At 35.0% G+C, this 12,191-nt stretch overlaps 1 long non-coding RNA gene across 2 annotated transcripts in view; it reads right to left on the reverse strand.

Annotated features, from left to right (window-relative positions):
* Window positions 1-1,112: 1,112 nt before the first annotated feature.
* LOC112941558 (uncharacterized) overlaps window positions 1,113-12,191 on the reverse strand; it is a 53,013-nt gene continuing 41,934 nt past the window's right edge. For both annotated transcript variants that reach the window (XR_003246858.2, XR_011221243.1), the window contains one exon: window positions 1,113-1,394. This is a non-coding gene — a long non-coding RNA (uncharacterized lncRNA). The remainder of the gene's footprint in view (window positions 1,395-12,191) is intronic.

Consider the following 12,191-nt stretch of genomic DNA (forward strand, 5'->3'; position numbering starts at 1 on the left):
GAAGAAGGCCTTGGAAAAAAGTAACTCAAACCTGGCAATATAAAGGCCCAATTTCACAATCAATTGAGTAAGAAAAGGTAGAGGAACAAAGGCAAGAGATAAATATTAGGCCACAGGAAGAACAACAAGAGAAGGAACAGGAGATAGTACAGATGTTAGGTCAACAAACACCAAAGAATGATAAACAAACTAATGCAGATGGACAGCTGGACCTGAGTTTAACTAATTTTCCTATGCTGAAAGCTATACCAACAAGGAATGGCTTTGAGAGCCTCATGCATAATAAAATGACTTCACTTACTGTTGATAGAGGTGGATCCCCAAAGACTTGTTGATGAAGTGGTTTTTCTGGAATGTGAGAGGTATGAATAAGAGGTATAAGCAGAAGGAGATTAAGCTGCTGTTACATCAGAATAAAGTTAATATGGCAGGGTTAATTGAAACAAGAGTTAAGGAGAAGAATATGAAAACAGTTCTTAAAGGGATAGTGCCTGGCTGGAAGATGATTAATAACTATAATGATAGTCCTAATGGAAGAATCTGGCTGGTTTGGGATGATAATTTGTATGAGATTAAGGTGATTAATAGTTCAGCTCAATTCTTGCACTGTCAGGTTAATGAGAGAAGCAAAAATTATCAGTTTATAGCAACTGTAGTGTATGGTTTCAATACAGTGGAACAGAGAACAAGTTTATGGCAGGAAATGAAGACAATTTCAAAAGGTGTTACTCAGCTTTGGCTCATTGCAGGAGATTTTAATGCTATTCTCTCTACTAAGGATAGGTTAGATGGAGGGCCTGTTACTAAGAATGAAATACAAATAGAAGTGCGGATGTCAGTTGTATTCAGGAAGGATTAATTCCTTCAAGGTATTTTGAAAAAACTACCCATGTTGTTAAATCGGCATCAAATCATGCTTTAGACATAAAATATAAATTGTCTAATACTTGTATTTGCCAAAGTAAAGTTTGTATTCCTCACTTTTTCTTCCTGGTTAAAAATCAATTGTATCCGCCAATTATACTTGGCACTCCTTTTATAAATGCTATTTATCCATTTTCAAAATTAAATGCAAAAGGTTTTACAGCAAATTATAATGGTAATACCATTAATTTTGAGTTCATAACCGAACCAATCACTAGAGATATTAACTCTTTGATTCATTTAAAACAAAAGCATATTGAGTCTTTACAAATGGAAATTTATAGTCTGAATATTTCAGAATCTTTACAATCTCCTAGAATCCAAGAAAAAATTAAATTGATTTCTGCAAAAATAGCATCTGATATTTGTGCAGACCATCCAAATGCTCTTTGGGACAGGAAAAAACATATTTTGACTTTGCCTTATGAAGATTCTTATGATGAATCAAATATTCCAACAAGATCTTGCCCCTGTCAAATGAATTTTGAATTAGTTGATTTCTGCAAAAAAGAAATTGATAATTTATTATCAAAGGGACTTATAAAACCCTCTAAATCTCCATGGTCTTGTACTACATTTTATGTTAATAAAGCTGCAGAACAAGAAAGAGGTGTTCCCGGGTTGGTAATAAATTACAAGCCTTTGAACAAAGTTTTAAAATGCATAAGGTATCCCATTCCTAATAAAAAAGATCTTCTTTCCAGATTATATGATGCCAATATATTTTATAAATTTGATTTAAAATCAAGCTATTGGCAGTTTCAAATTTTTAAAGAACATACTTATAAAACTGTGTTTAATGTTCCTTTTGGTCAATACGAATGGAATGTTATGCCTTTTGGTTTGAAAAACGCACCTTCTGAATTTCAAAAAATTATGCATGATATTTTCAATCCTTATATGGATTCATTATTGTTTATATTGATGATATTCTTGTTTATTCTAAAACATTAGAATCTCATATAAAGCATCTTGATATTTTCAAAAATATTGTTATTCCAAATGGATTGGTTATTTCTAAAACCAAAATGAGTCTCTTTCAAATTGATGTGAAATTTTTGGGTCATCAAATTTGTTTCAAGGTTAGGATAAAACTTTGGGAAAATATTCCATGTTTATACAGAAAATATTTTCATAATTTTTGGAAAAAATTCAATAGACAAGATCCTGCAAGTGGACAAATGTATGGACAAGAATTAATTGATCAAATCACCAAGACCATTCGGGCATACCATGACTCTCCCCAAAAAGGAATATCTACGGGGGGTTCCATTAAGCATATTGCCCGAAGAATTTCCATTCAAGATGGAAATAAAGAAGAAGAAACCCTTGTTCATAACAGGATCGCTCAGGCTGGCGGTAGTCCACGCGGTAGCACCCTTTGAACTTGTCTCCAGACGTCATGGACATTCCTTGACGTTTTGACTCTAATACTTCCTAAATAACTTTTATACACTATTATTGACCTTAATGTTACAACCCTTAGACACACTTGTGAGGCTCTATACTACGTTTTAGACTTTAGAGTGTTGCATTTATATATATATATATATATATATACACAAAGGTACAAGTAAAAACCATATCACCTATTTAGAATAAGCTGAATTCTATCCAAAAAGTTGAATTTACCTACTTAGAAAAATTACAATTCTAATCAAAATGTTGAACTGATAAGCTTAAGGATAATTAAAACCTATCAAAGGATTGTATGTTCTGTTCTGTATGAAAATGACTATATCTAGGGTACATCAATATTATACAATCATGTCATGTAAGCTAAAGTTCATAGAGGAGGAAAATTGTAACTTATTCATATTAATTGATCTTCAATCCTCTTTTGAGAGATTGCATACATTTGAACAATGTGTTACATACCAACCTTGATTTGTAGGTATATCAATAAATTTGTTCTCTTGTCCATACTACATCAATACCACATTAATCTATTTGTGATGCTTGGCACAATATAACAAATTATTTTATAAAGTCCATCCTGCACAATCAACTTTGGTGTGTAAGCCTGCAAGATATTTTATTAAAGTAGACACCAATTTCATTTTTAGGGATTGAAAGAGCCATATATAATTTGAGTGACTCATTTTAATTTTGAACCTCTTTCAGCATTCGCAAATACACGATATAATATAGATATTATAAAAGATAATATGTAAAATCAATGTTTGATGGAATGAACACGAAAAAGTTACACTGAGGTACAAAAATATTGTAACACCCCAAAAAAATTTTCAAACTAAGACTCGGACTGTTCATCGTAGTGAGTGAGATTGTGCCAAGGAATTAAAAATTTCTTAAGCATTAAGGTCAGTTCTCTAGATTTAGAACCAAGAGTTCCAAAAAGAATTAAATTGGAATCAATCTGAAAATTGGAGAGTTAAGCAAAGTATGAGTTTTGGGTCAACTTTAAAAAATAATAACTCCTAGCACAGGATGAGTTAAGTGTGCTACAAGATACCATTCTAAATATATTTTAATTATCTTTCCAAACCCGCCAAGTTTGATAAATTTTGAGTTCGTATGAGTGAGATATGACCTTTTGAAGTTAGGCTATCCAGTTGAGGAAAGTTAGCCGAAAATAGTGAGGGGTATTTTGGTCCTTTCCTTACCCAATCAGATTTATCTATTTTTAGTCATATTTTCGGGGTCTAATCCTTTTTAGATTCAGTTTTATAATCCTAATAACACCTAGGATTTTAGTTGAGATTTAAAAAAGAGGCAAGAAAAGAAAAGAGGAGAAAAGAGGCAAGGATGAAGGCGTTCGTTCACGTTCTTGAGTTTAATTGCGATTTTGCCATGTGCCTAATCCCTAAGAGGTATATAATCTTCCACACTGTTGTGTTAGTTCACCCACATGCCGATCATGTATTTTTTTCAGCAAAATTTCATGCTTAAAGTTTAGGGATTAGAGTTCTTGAAAGATGTTCGTGATGTTCATTCTAAATCTTATTGTGTTGGATTTTTGATGATTTCTTGAGATTAAATTGAGTAATTTTAGTTTTGTTTCCATTATATTAGAGTGAAATTAAGCTAAGTAATCGAATCCAAGGGATTGGGGTAGAAACCATTCGAATTTAGGCGATGAAGGGTGAGAAAACAAGCAAAAGTGCTCGGCAGAATTTTCTGGGTTGGGGCCTGGCGCGGTGCGCCTGCTAGAGCACCCTAAACCCATATCTGTCCATCATGGTGCGCTCCCCGCTCCACCCATAGACACAGGGTTGTCTTCCTATCTAGTTTTCCCCCCGGTTTCTCCGTTTGAGTTCATTTAAAGTGTATCTTCACATTTTTTGATTCTGAACACTTAGAATTCATCCATAACATGAATCATAACCTTGAAAAAAATAATTCAAATTAAAGGTAAAGTCAAGATTTAGTTTTGACAGTTCTTCCAATCCTTTTGAGGAGTATTCTGCAACTTCTAGTAACTTGTTTAAAGACGCAACCAAGTGAGTTTAAGAGTGAAGAGTATGTATTCACGAGTCAAAAATATGACCTTAATCCTCCATGTCATGAACCAAAACTCTTGAATTCATAATTCCCATTCAAGAGAAAGTTAAGAGTAGAGTTCAAGAAAGTCTTTAAGTTGAATTATGAATTCTTTGAGATCCATCATTGAATTGAGCTAAGTTTTGAGGAAGTAAATAAGAGAATGAGAGAGTCACATACACGAGTTCCATATAGTTAATTAGACCTTCGAGTCGAGTCGAGTTATTCATTCCCATAATTTCGCTTGAAATCTATAAGTCAAACAATCTTGAGTTGAGAAATAACTTTGAGTTCTCGAGTTGAGTAGTTCATGCTCATTATTCCGCATGAACCCATCCAAGTTGAAATTCAGCAAAATCATCCACATGAGATAATGAACCTTGAATTCATATTTCAATTGAAGGAAGGTTAATAGTCAAGTCTATAAGTTAAGAACAAGTCAAAGTAAAGTTATAAAGTTTTCTAAAGTCTTTCACAAAAGTCTTGACTTAGTTTTGAATACTTAAAGTTCAGGTCAAGTAAAGAGTAAACAACTGAAGATATTTCTTCAAAGTAATGTAAGGGAATCAAGTATTCCCTAAGAGTTAATTTCAAGTTAAGAATAGAGTAAGAGTTGAATTCATTTCTCAAAAGTTATAATGGAACTAAGAATTCCCTAAAAAATTATAATTTTTTTCACATTTAAAGTTAAAGAGGAGGAAACTAAGAGTTCCAACAGAGTTATGAACAAAAGGGGAACATTGATTCCAAAAGGAGCTTCTTCGAGCTAAAGGGTTCAGTAAATTATCTCAACCCAAAGGAAGAAAGTTTTATTAGAAGTATGAGCTAAAGTACATTTTGGGAGTAGTGGTGAGCACTGATATGGGGATGAGAGTTCATATTAACTCAAGTCTCCATATAAACCATGTAGCCAATATCGGAATTGATGGGTCATACTTTTTAGATGATCACGTAAGGAGAGCTAGTTGATCCACTAAGTGATTAAGGTCCTATACCGATGGAAAGGTGTAGGATGGTCCTCTTGCAACTTGAGGTAATACGTCATAGCATTACTTAGGCTCATAGTGATGGTTGTCAATTAGAGAAGCTTCCACAATATTAGTTACATGGTTCCTCAAGGGGTTCTGCTTAGTATGAATGGGGTATGAGACATCATTCATGCATTGCACAAGTAGACTTTGAGAGGGAGCATGATATTTTCTATATGATATTATTATCTTGAGTTACGTCATGTTTTTAAACAACTTTTCATTATATTGCACTGGTTTTAAACTGCTTTATATTGAAATGAGTTCAGTTAAGTGTCATGAGTTAAGCATTTTGAGTTGAGTATCCTTAGTCGAGTATCATATCATTGAGTTCAGTATTTAATCTCTTAGTTGAGTATCTTATTCTTAAGTATTCATTAGGATTCAAGTTTGATAAGAGGTAAGTGTAACACCCTGTATCCTACCTGTACTAGCTATATGTATACGTCGCTCAAAAATTTACTTGTGCTATAGTTATGGACTCAGTTTCCTATGCGACTAGTGACAATATAATATGTTTGAAGTTGTAATACACCGTGCCTTCCAACACACATATGAATAACTGAACTTAAAAACAATTCAGACTCGAGATAGAAAAAGGTGGTATTCGATGTAAAAGTCAAAGTGGTCAAGTGTGTATTAGTGTTATGGTCTAGTAAAGAGTTTAAGATGGGGAAAATGAAGTTAAATCATTGAGATTCTTGCTTGACTAAACTATGCTAGTAGGGCACAAGTAGATGATTAACCTACTTAGAACTAGTGGACTGTATTTTAAATGAAAAAGGACAAGTAGGTGATGGACCTACTTAGAATTAGTGGACTGAATTTTAAGTTAAAAGGAGCAAGTAGGTGATGTACCTACTTAGAATTAGTGGACTGAATTTTAAAGGAGAAAGTAGGTGATGCACCTACTTAGAATAAGTGGACTGAATTTAAGTGAAAAGAGCAGGTAGCTGATGCAACTACTTAAAAACATGTGGCAGATACTAAGGAGGTGATGCACCTTCATGCTTAAAAGTAAAGGACCATATTATTTCTCCAATTTATTAAGTGAAAACGTACAAAAAGGAAATCTAAAGCACTCAAGCTTATCACCTCTCCCTCATCACTTATTTCAAGAAAATTACTCCCAAGGAAAGCCACAGAAGCTCCAAAGAGTTCTGTTCTATAGCTTCACCATCAGAATATGAACAAAACCGGTGTTTTTAAAGTACAAGTTGGTAAAACATCTCCATCTTAAGGAATTCAAGTGAATAATATGAATTTTCATGAAGGTAAGGGGAAGAGGACAACCTAAACCTTGAAGAATCCTAAGTCTTGGCAAGTGAGGTTTCTATTTATCAAGAGGTAAGCTATGGAAATTTCCATCCCTCTCTTATTCTTGAATTATTTCTAAAAGTTTGCATGTGTTAATGAACTGAAGAGTGTTTCCTCTATATGGTGTGAGCTCGGTTAATTTTCAGGAATTAGGAGCTTGTTGGGACAAACACGGAGTGGAGTCCCCTTAAATTTTGATTGCGAGCTTGTTTTGAGAATCTAAATGTTAGTTGGAATTCACGTGATGTTGATCGGAAGTCATGAGTTCATATTGGTATTTCCACATTGTGAGGCTTAGGGACTGTTTTGTGTATCATAAAAATAAGAGGGCCTGGCTGGATATGTAGAGAAGCCATTAAAACTGGTTAGAGGATAGAACATTGAAAGTGTAGTGATACACCACTTAATTGAGTGTTGCATGAGATTACCTCCGGCCATTCCTTTAATAATGTTTTCTAGACGTGATAAAGCCTGAGAGGTTTCGGAGGGCCGTATAATTATGATTAGGGGAAAATGGATGGGAAGAACTCTGGATGGGATCAATTAAAGATATATTGAAAATTACTGTTTTGGTCTGATCAAGTAGCCCAAACTTGTTTAGAAACTAATATTAGTTTTTGTTATTTACTCCATTGTAAATAAATAATCTGAAAGGAAGATGGTTAACTCATTGTGATATCCATTGTTCTGCAACAAGTTATGTAAGGCTATTCGATTTCCCATTTCTTTGGCGTGAAACCAACACTTGTAATCTTTCTAAGTGCTCTTGATAGTGACTGATCCATAAATGCAGTTCGTACTCCCTAGAGGATTAAAGTGAGCAGTCTACTATGAGTTTGTTACTAAATGTGGGTGTTTGCTCTACCAAGTGTTAGCATGCAAGATTTCAACTTATTTCATTGTCAGAGTTCCCCTGGCACATATTTCCCTTATATATGTCAAAGTGATCCTAGATTGTATGGTACATATGTTCATAGGATGGATACACGATCCGCCCATATATTCCAACTTGCTTCAATAGTCTGTTCCATCAAATATATCATCTTTTCATATGTTCATGTGTTCCCTTTATTGGTTATTACTCCCATTATGATGAGAAATTGCCCTCATAGGGGAGTGGGTGGCGTTGCACAACCAACTGGATCAGTTGTTGCATCGACCTCATCAACCCTTTATTTAGGTAGGAGACTACATATGCCTACAGGTCGTGGTAGAGGATCTAGGGGAGTAGCTAGTTCTAATGGAGGTCTTAATCGCACATATGCACTAGGACATCAACAAAATTCAGAAGCCTCACCGGATGTGGTTACAAGTACATTGTCCATCTTTTCACATATTGTATATAAATTAATTGATCCAGGGTCTACAGTATCATATGTTACACCATTAATTGCTGGAAAATTCAAAAGAACACCAAAATTATTAGTAAAGCCATTTGAAGTATCTACACCGATTGGTGAGTCTATTATAGGTAGAAGAATTTATCATAATTGCATTGTAACTTTTTGTGGTCGCGATACATTGGCTGACCTTGTTGAGCTAGACATGGTAGATTTGATGTTATAATGGGTATGGATTGGTTAGCTTCTTGTTATGCTATGGTAGATTGCCGAAATAAGATAGTGCATTTCCAGTTTCTAAAAGAGGTAGTCCTAGAATTGAAAGGTAATATTGGGGCGCCAAGAGGTAAATTTATTTCATATCTTAAGGCAAAGAGGATGATGTCTAAAGGATACATATTCTATCTGATTAGAGTGAAAAATGTAGATGGCGGAGCCACCAACCCTTCAATCCATTCCGATGGAAAATGAATTTCCAGATGTGTTTCTCAAAGATCTTTGAGGTTTGCCCCCAGAACGAAAAGTAGAGTTCGGTATTGATGTGCTTCCAGATACTCAACCTATCTAAATTCCTACGTGTAGAATGCCTCCGGCAAAATTACGAGTGTTGAAGCATCAATTAAAATACTTATTAGAAAAAGGATTCATAAGGTAGTATGCCCCCACGGGGAGCACCAATTTTATTTGTACGCAAACAAGATGGCTCATTAAGAATGTGTATCGACTACCAACAGTTGAATATGGTAATGATTAAGAGAAAATATCCCCTCCCTAGAATTGATAATTTATTTGATCAATTACAAGGTGCTAGGTGTTTTTCAAAGATCGAACTGATGTCATGTTATCACCAAGTTAGGTTCAAGGACCAAGAAAAACCCAAGACAACTTTCCAAACACTGTATGGTCATTTTGAGTTCTTAGTCATGTCATTCAGGCTAACAAATGCACCAGCAGCTTTTATTGATTTGATGAATAGGGTGTTCAATCCATTTTTAGATGTGTTAGTGATTGTGTTCATAGATGACATTTTGGTGTATTCAAGATTGGAAGATGATCATGATAATCACTTGCGGCAGGTTTTACAAGTTCTCTGGATCGTAAATTGTATGCAAAGTTCTCTAAATGTGATTTCGTATTGAAATCTATGGAATTCATAGGTCTATTGTATCCGAGGAAGGAATAAGGGTTGATAACCATGAAATAGAAGCCATGAAAATCTGGAGAAGACCTACAACACCCACGGAGATCCATCGTTTTCTTGGATTGGCAGGTTATTACAGAAGGTTTGTTGAAGGATTCTCTTCCATGGCTGCACCCTTAACAAATCTAACACGCAAAGAAACCAAGTTTAAGTGGAGCGATGAGTGTGAAAGAAGCTTCTAAGAGCTGAAGAGTAAATTAACTTCTACGCTTATGTTGGTACTTCCAAAACGTACAGAAGGCTATGTAGTGTACTCTGATGCTTCGGGAGTGGGATTAGGTTGTTTATTGATGCAGCATGGTAAAGTTATAGCTTAGTGCTCAAGACAGCTGCGGCCACATGAGAAAAATTATCCAACTCATGATCTAGAGCTAGCAGCAGTTGTGTTTGCTTTCAAGATATGGTGCCACTACTTGTATGGAGTTCATGTTGACATATGTGTGATCACAAAAGCTTGCAATATATCTTTAAGAAAAAGGACTTAAATTTGAGGCAGCGAAGGTTGTTGGAGGTATTAAAAGATTATGACATTGACATCTTATATCATCCCTGTAAAGCTAATGTAGTAGCTGATGCTTTAAGCCATAAAATAATGGCAAACACTTTTGGGAAGTCTGTGGAAAGACAAGGAATGACTAAGGATTTGTGCCAACTAGTGAACTTAGGTGCTCGCCTTTCTCGCCTTCTTGAATCTCAAGACGAAGGGGTTATTGTGCAAAATGCGGCGAATCCTCATTAGTAGGGGAAGTGAAAGAGAAGCAGTACACTGATCCAATACTTTTACAACTTAAAGAGAATGTACTACATTGTATGACAAAGGCATTTGAGCTTAAGAAAGACAGAATACTTAGATGTCAAAACAGATTGTGTGTACCTAATATAGATGAACTAAGAAAGAGGATCATGATGGAAGCACATAATTCAACATACTCTGTTAATCCAGGGTAAACTAAAATCTACCATGACTCGAAAGAAATGTATTGGTGTGGGAACATGAAGAAGAACATTGTAGAATTCGTGGCTCAGTGTCAAAATTGTCAACAGGTAAAAGTAGAACACCAAAAGCCCGGAGGTTACATGCAACAAATAGAACTTCCAATTTGGAAATGGGACATGATAACCATGGATGTTGTCACTGGTTTGCCTCGCTCATTCTGGAAGTTTGACTCCATATGGGTAATAGTTGTCAGACTTACCACATAACCTTTTAATAAGATTTACCAAATAGGTAGTTTTAATTTGTTTAAAAGTTTTAATATAAAAATTGTGAATCAACTTCTGTAATTAACAACTCTTTAGAGACTATTAAATTGTTGATCGCTGCTGACATAGACAGATATAGGAAAGAATTTAAATTCCTTCATATTGGTCTTGTGCAAGTAGCTGTAGAACCCCTTCCTATTCAACCTTCTAGATCGTCCCTAGAAAGTGTTGTCCAATTTACTGATGGATCTATTAACCTTAAGTTTTTAAGATCCAACTCTTTCAGAAAAGCGTCTTCAAGCCGAAGAATGTCTATGGCTAGACCTTCTAGTTCAAAAACCCAGGAGGAAGATGACCTTGATGAAACTACAGAGGTTTCAGAACAGGGTAAATTTTGTGGGATGGATTTTACCCAAACCATCCCCAAGGTTTATTATGATTCTTCTTTTGCAGGAAGTCCTACTCCAAGCGAAATGAAAACCCCTTCTCATAAGAAAAAGGATTCAATAGGAGTTATTAAATCAGTTGATAACTTTACTCCTGATATGAAGAAAATATAAGTGGTGGATGAGTTCCAAACATGCTTTAAAGAAAGCATGGTATGTGGATACATACACAAGAGAACAAAGAGTCTTGTTCAAAGACAAATGGTTTATGGATATGAAGAGATTCAAAACAAAAATTGAATTCATCAAATGGTTTGAATGTTATGGCCAAATTGATGAAACCAATTCATCGCTTAAGGTATTTGTAAAAGGTGGCAAACCAAACATAAGGTTGTCAAAGGTATTACTCCTCCTCTTGAAGGACTAAACATTCCTTAAAGAAAAGATGTTTTAAAGGCAACTCCTTTCAAGAAGCCTTCTGAAAGTAAAGGAACGACCATTATAACTGTTGAAGATATCAACAAGGTATTTGAACAAAATAATTATACTAATGAAGTTCTTGATGTTGTTTCTAAACAGATTGAGGATTCAAAGTATAATTATAGTGGTACCATCCAGATTGGTAACAAACCCAGTTCTTCAAAATCTGGTTTCAATTTAGATACCAACCCCATTTTAAAATCCATAAATTCTCTCCAGAAGATTTTCCCAAACCAAGTGAATTCGACAACTCTCCAGAAATCCTAGAAAGGAATAATGATCAGCTTAAAAGGATTAAGATTACTCAGGGAGATAAGGTAGGTGCCCTAAAATAAAGGCTTCCTCACTCCAAAAACTTTTATTCCAGACCGTCTTTTCCTGACATCTAATTTGAGGAAAACAATATGCATCCCCAGAGTATTGCAGATAGCACAGGAATAACAGAATGGAATATTGATTGAATGGCTGATGGCCGAATCTATAATAAACTCCAAGAGATGGGCATGAACATCACAATCTATAAATGGAAAAATGCTACCAATAAACAGGCGGCTAACAGGATAGTTGCAGGAACAGGTACTCACTGAAATTGGTGGGACAATTATCTCAGAGAACAAAATAGAAATGAAATTCTTAATGCTATGGAAAACAAGAGTATTGTTAAGACTGAAGGTGGACAAACCACTACATCGGTAGAGGTAGTTGAGGACGCAACTGCGACTCTACTTTATAGCATTACTAAACATTTCATGGGAGAACCACGACTATTTCAAGATAGGAGTTTAAAGATTCTAAACAATCTTTACTG

The sequence above is a fragment of the Solanum lycopersicum genome, chromosome 5, assembly GCF_036512215.1.
Source record: "Solanum lycopersicum chromosome 5, SLM_r2.1".
Classification (NCBI taxonomy): Eukaryota; Viridiplantae; Streptophyta; class Magnoliopsida; order Solanales; family Solanaceae; genus Solanum; species Solanum lycopersicum.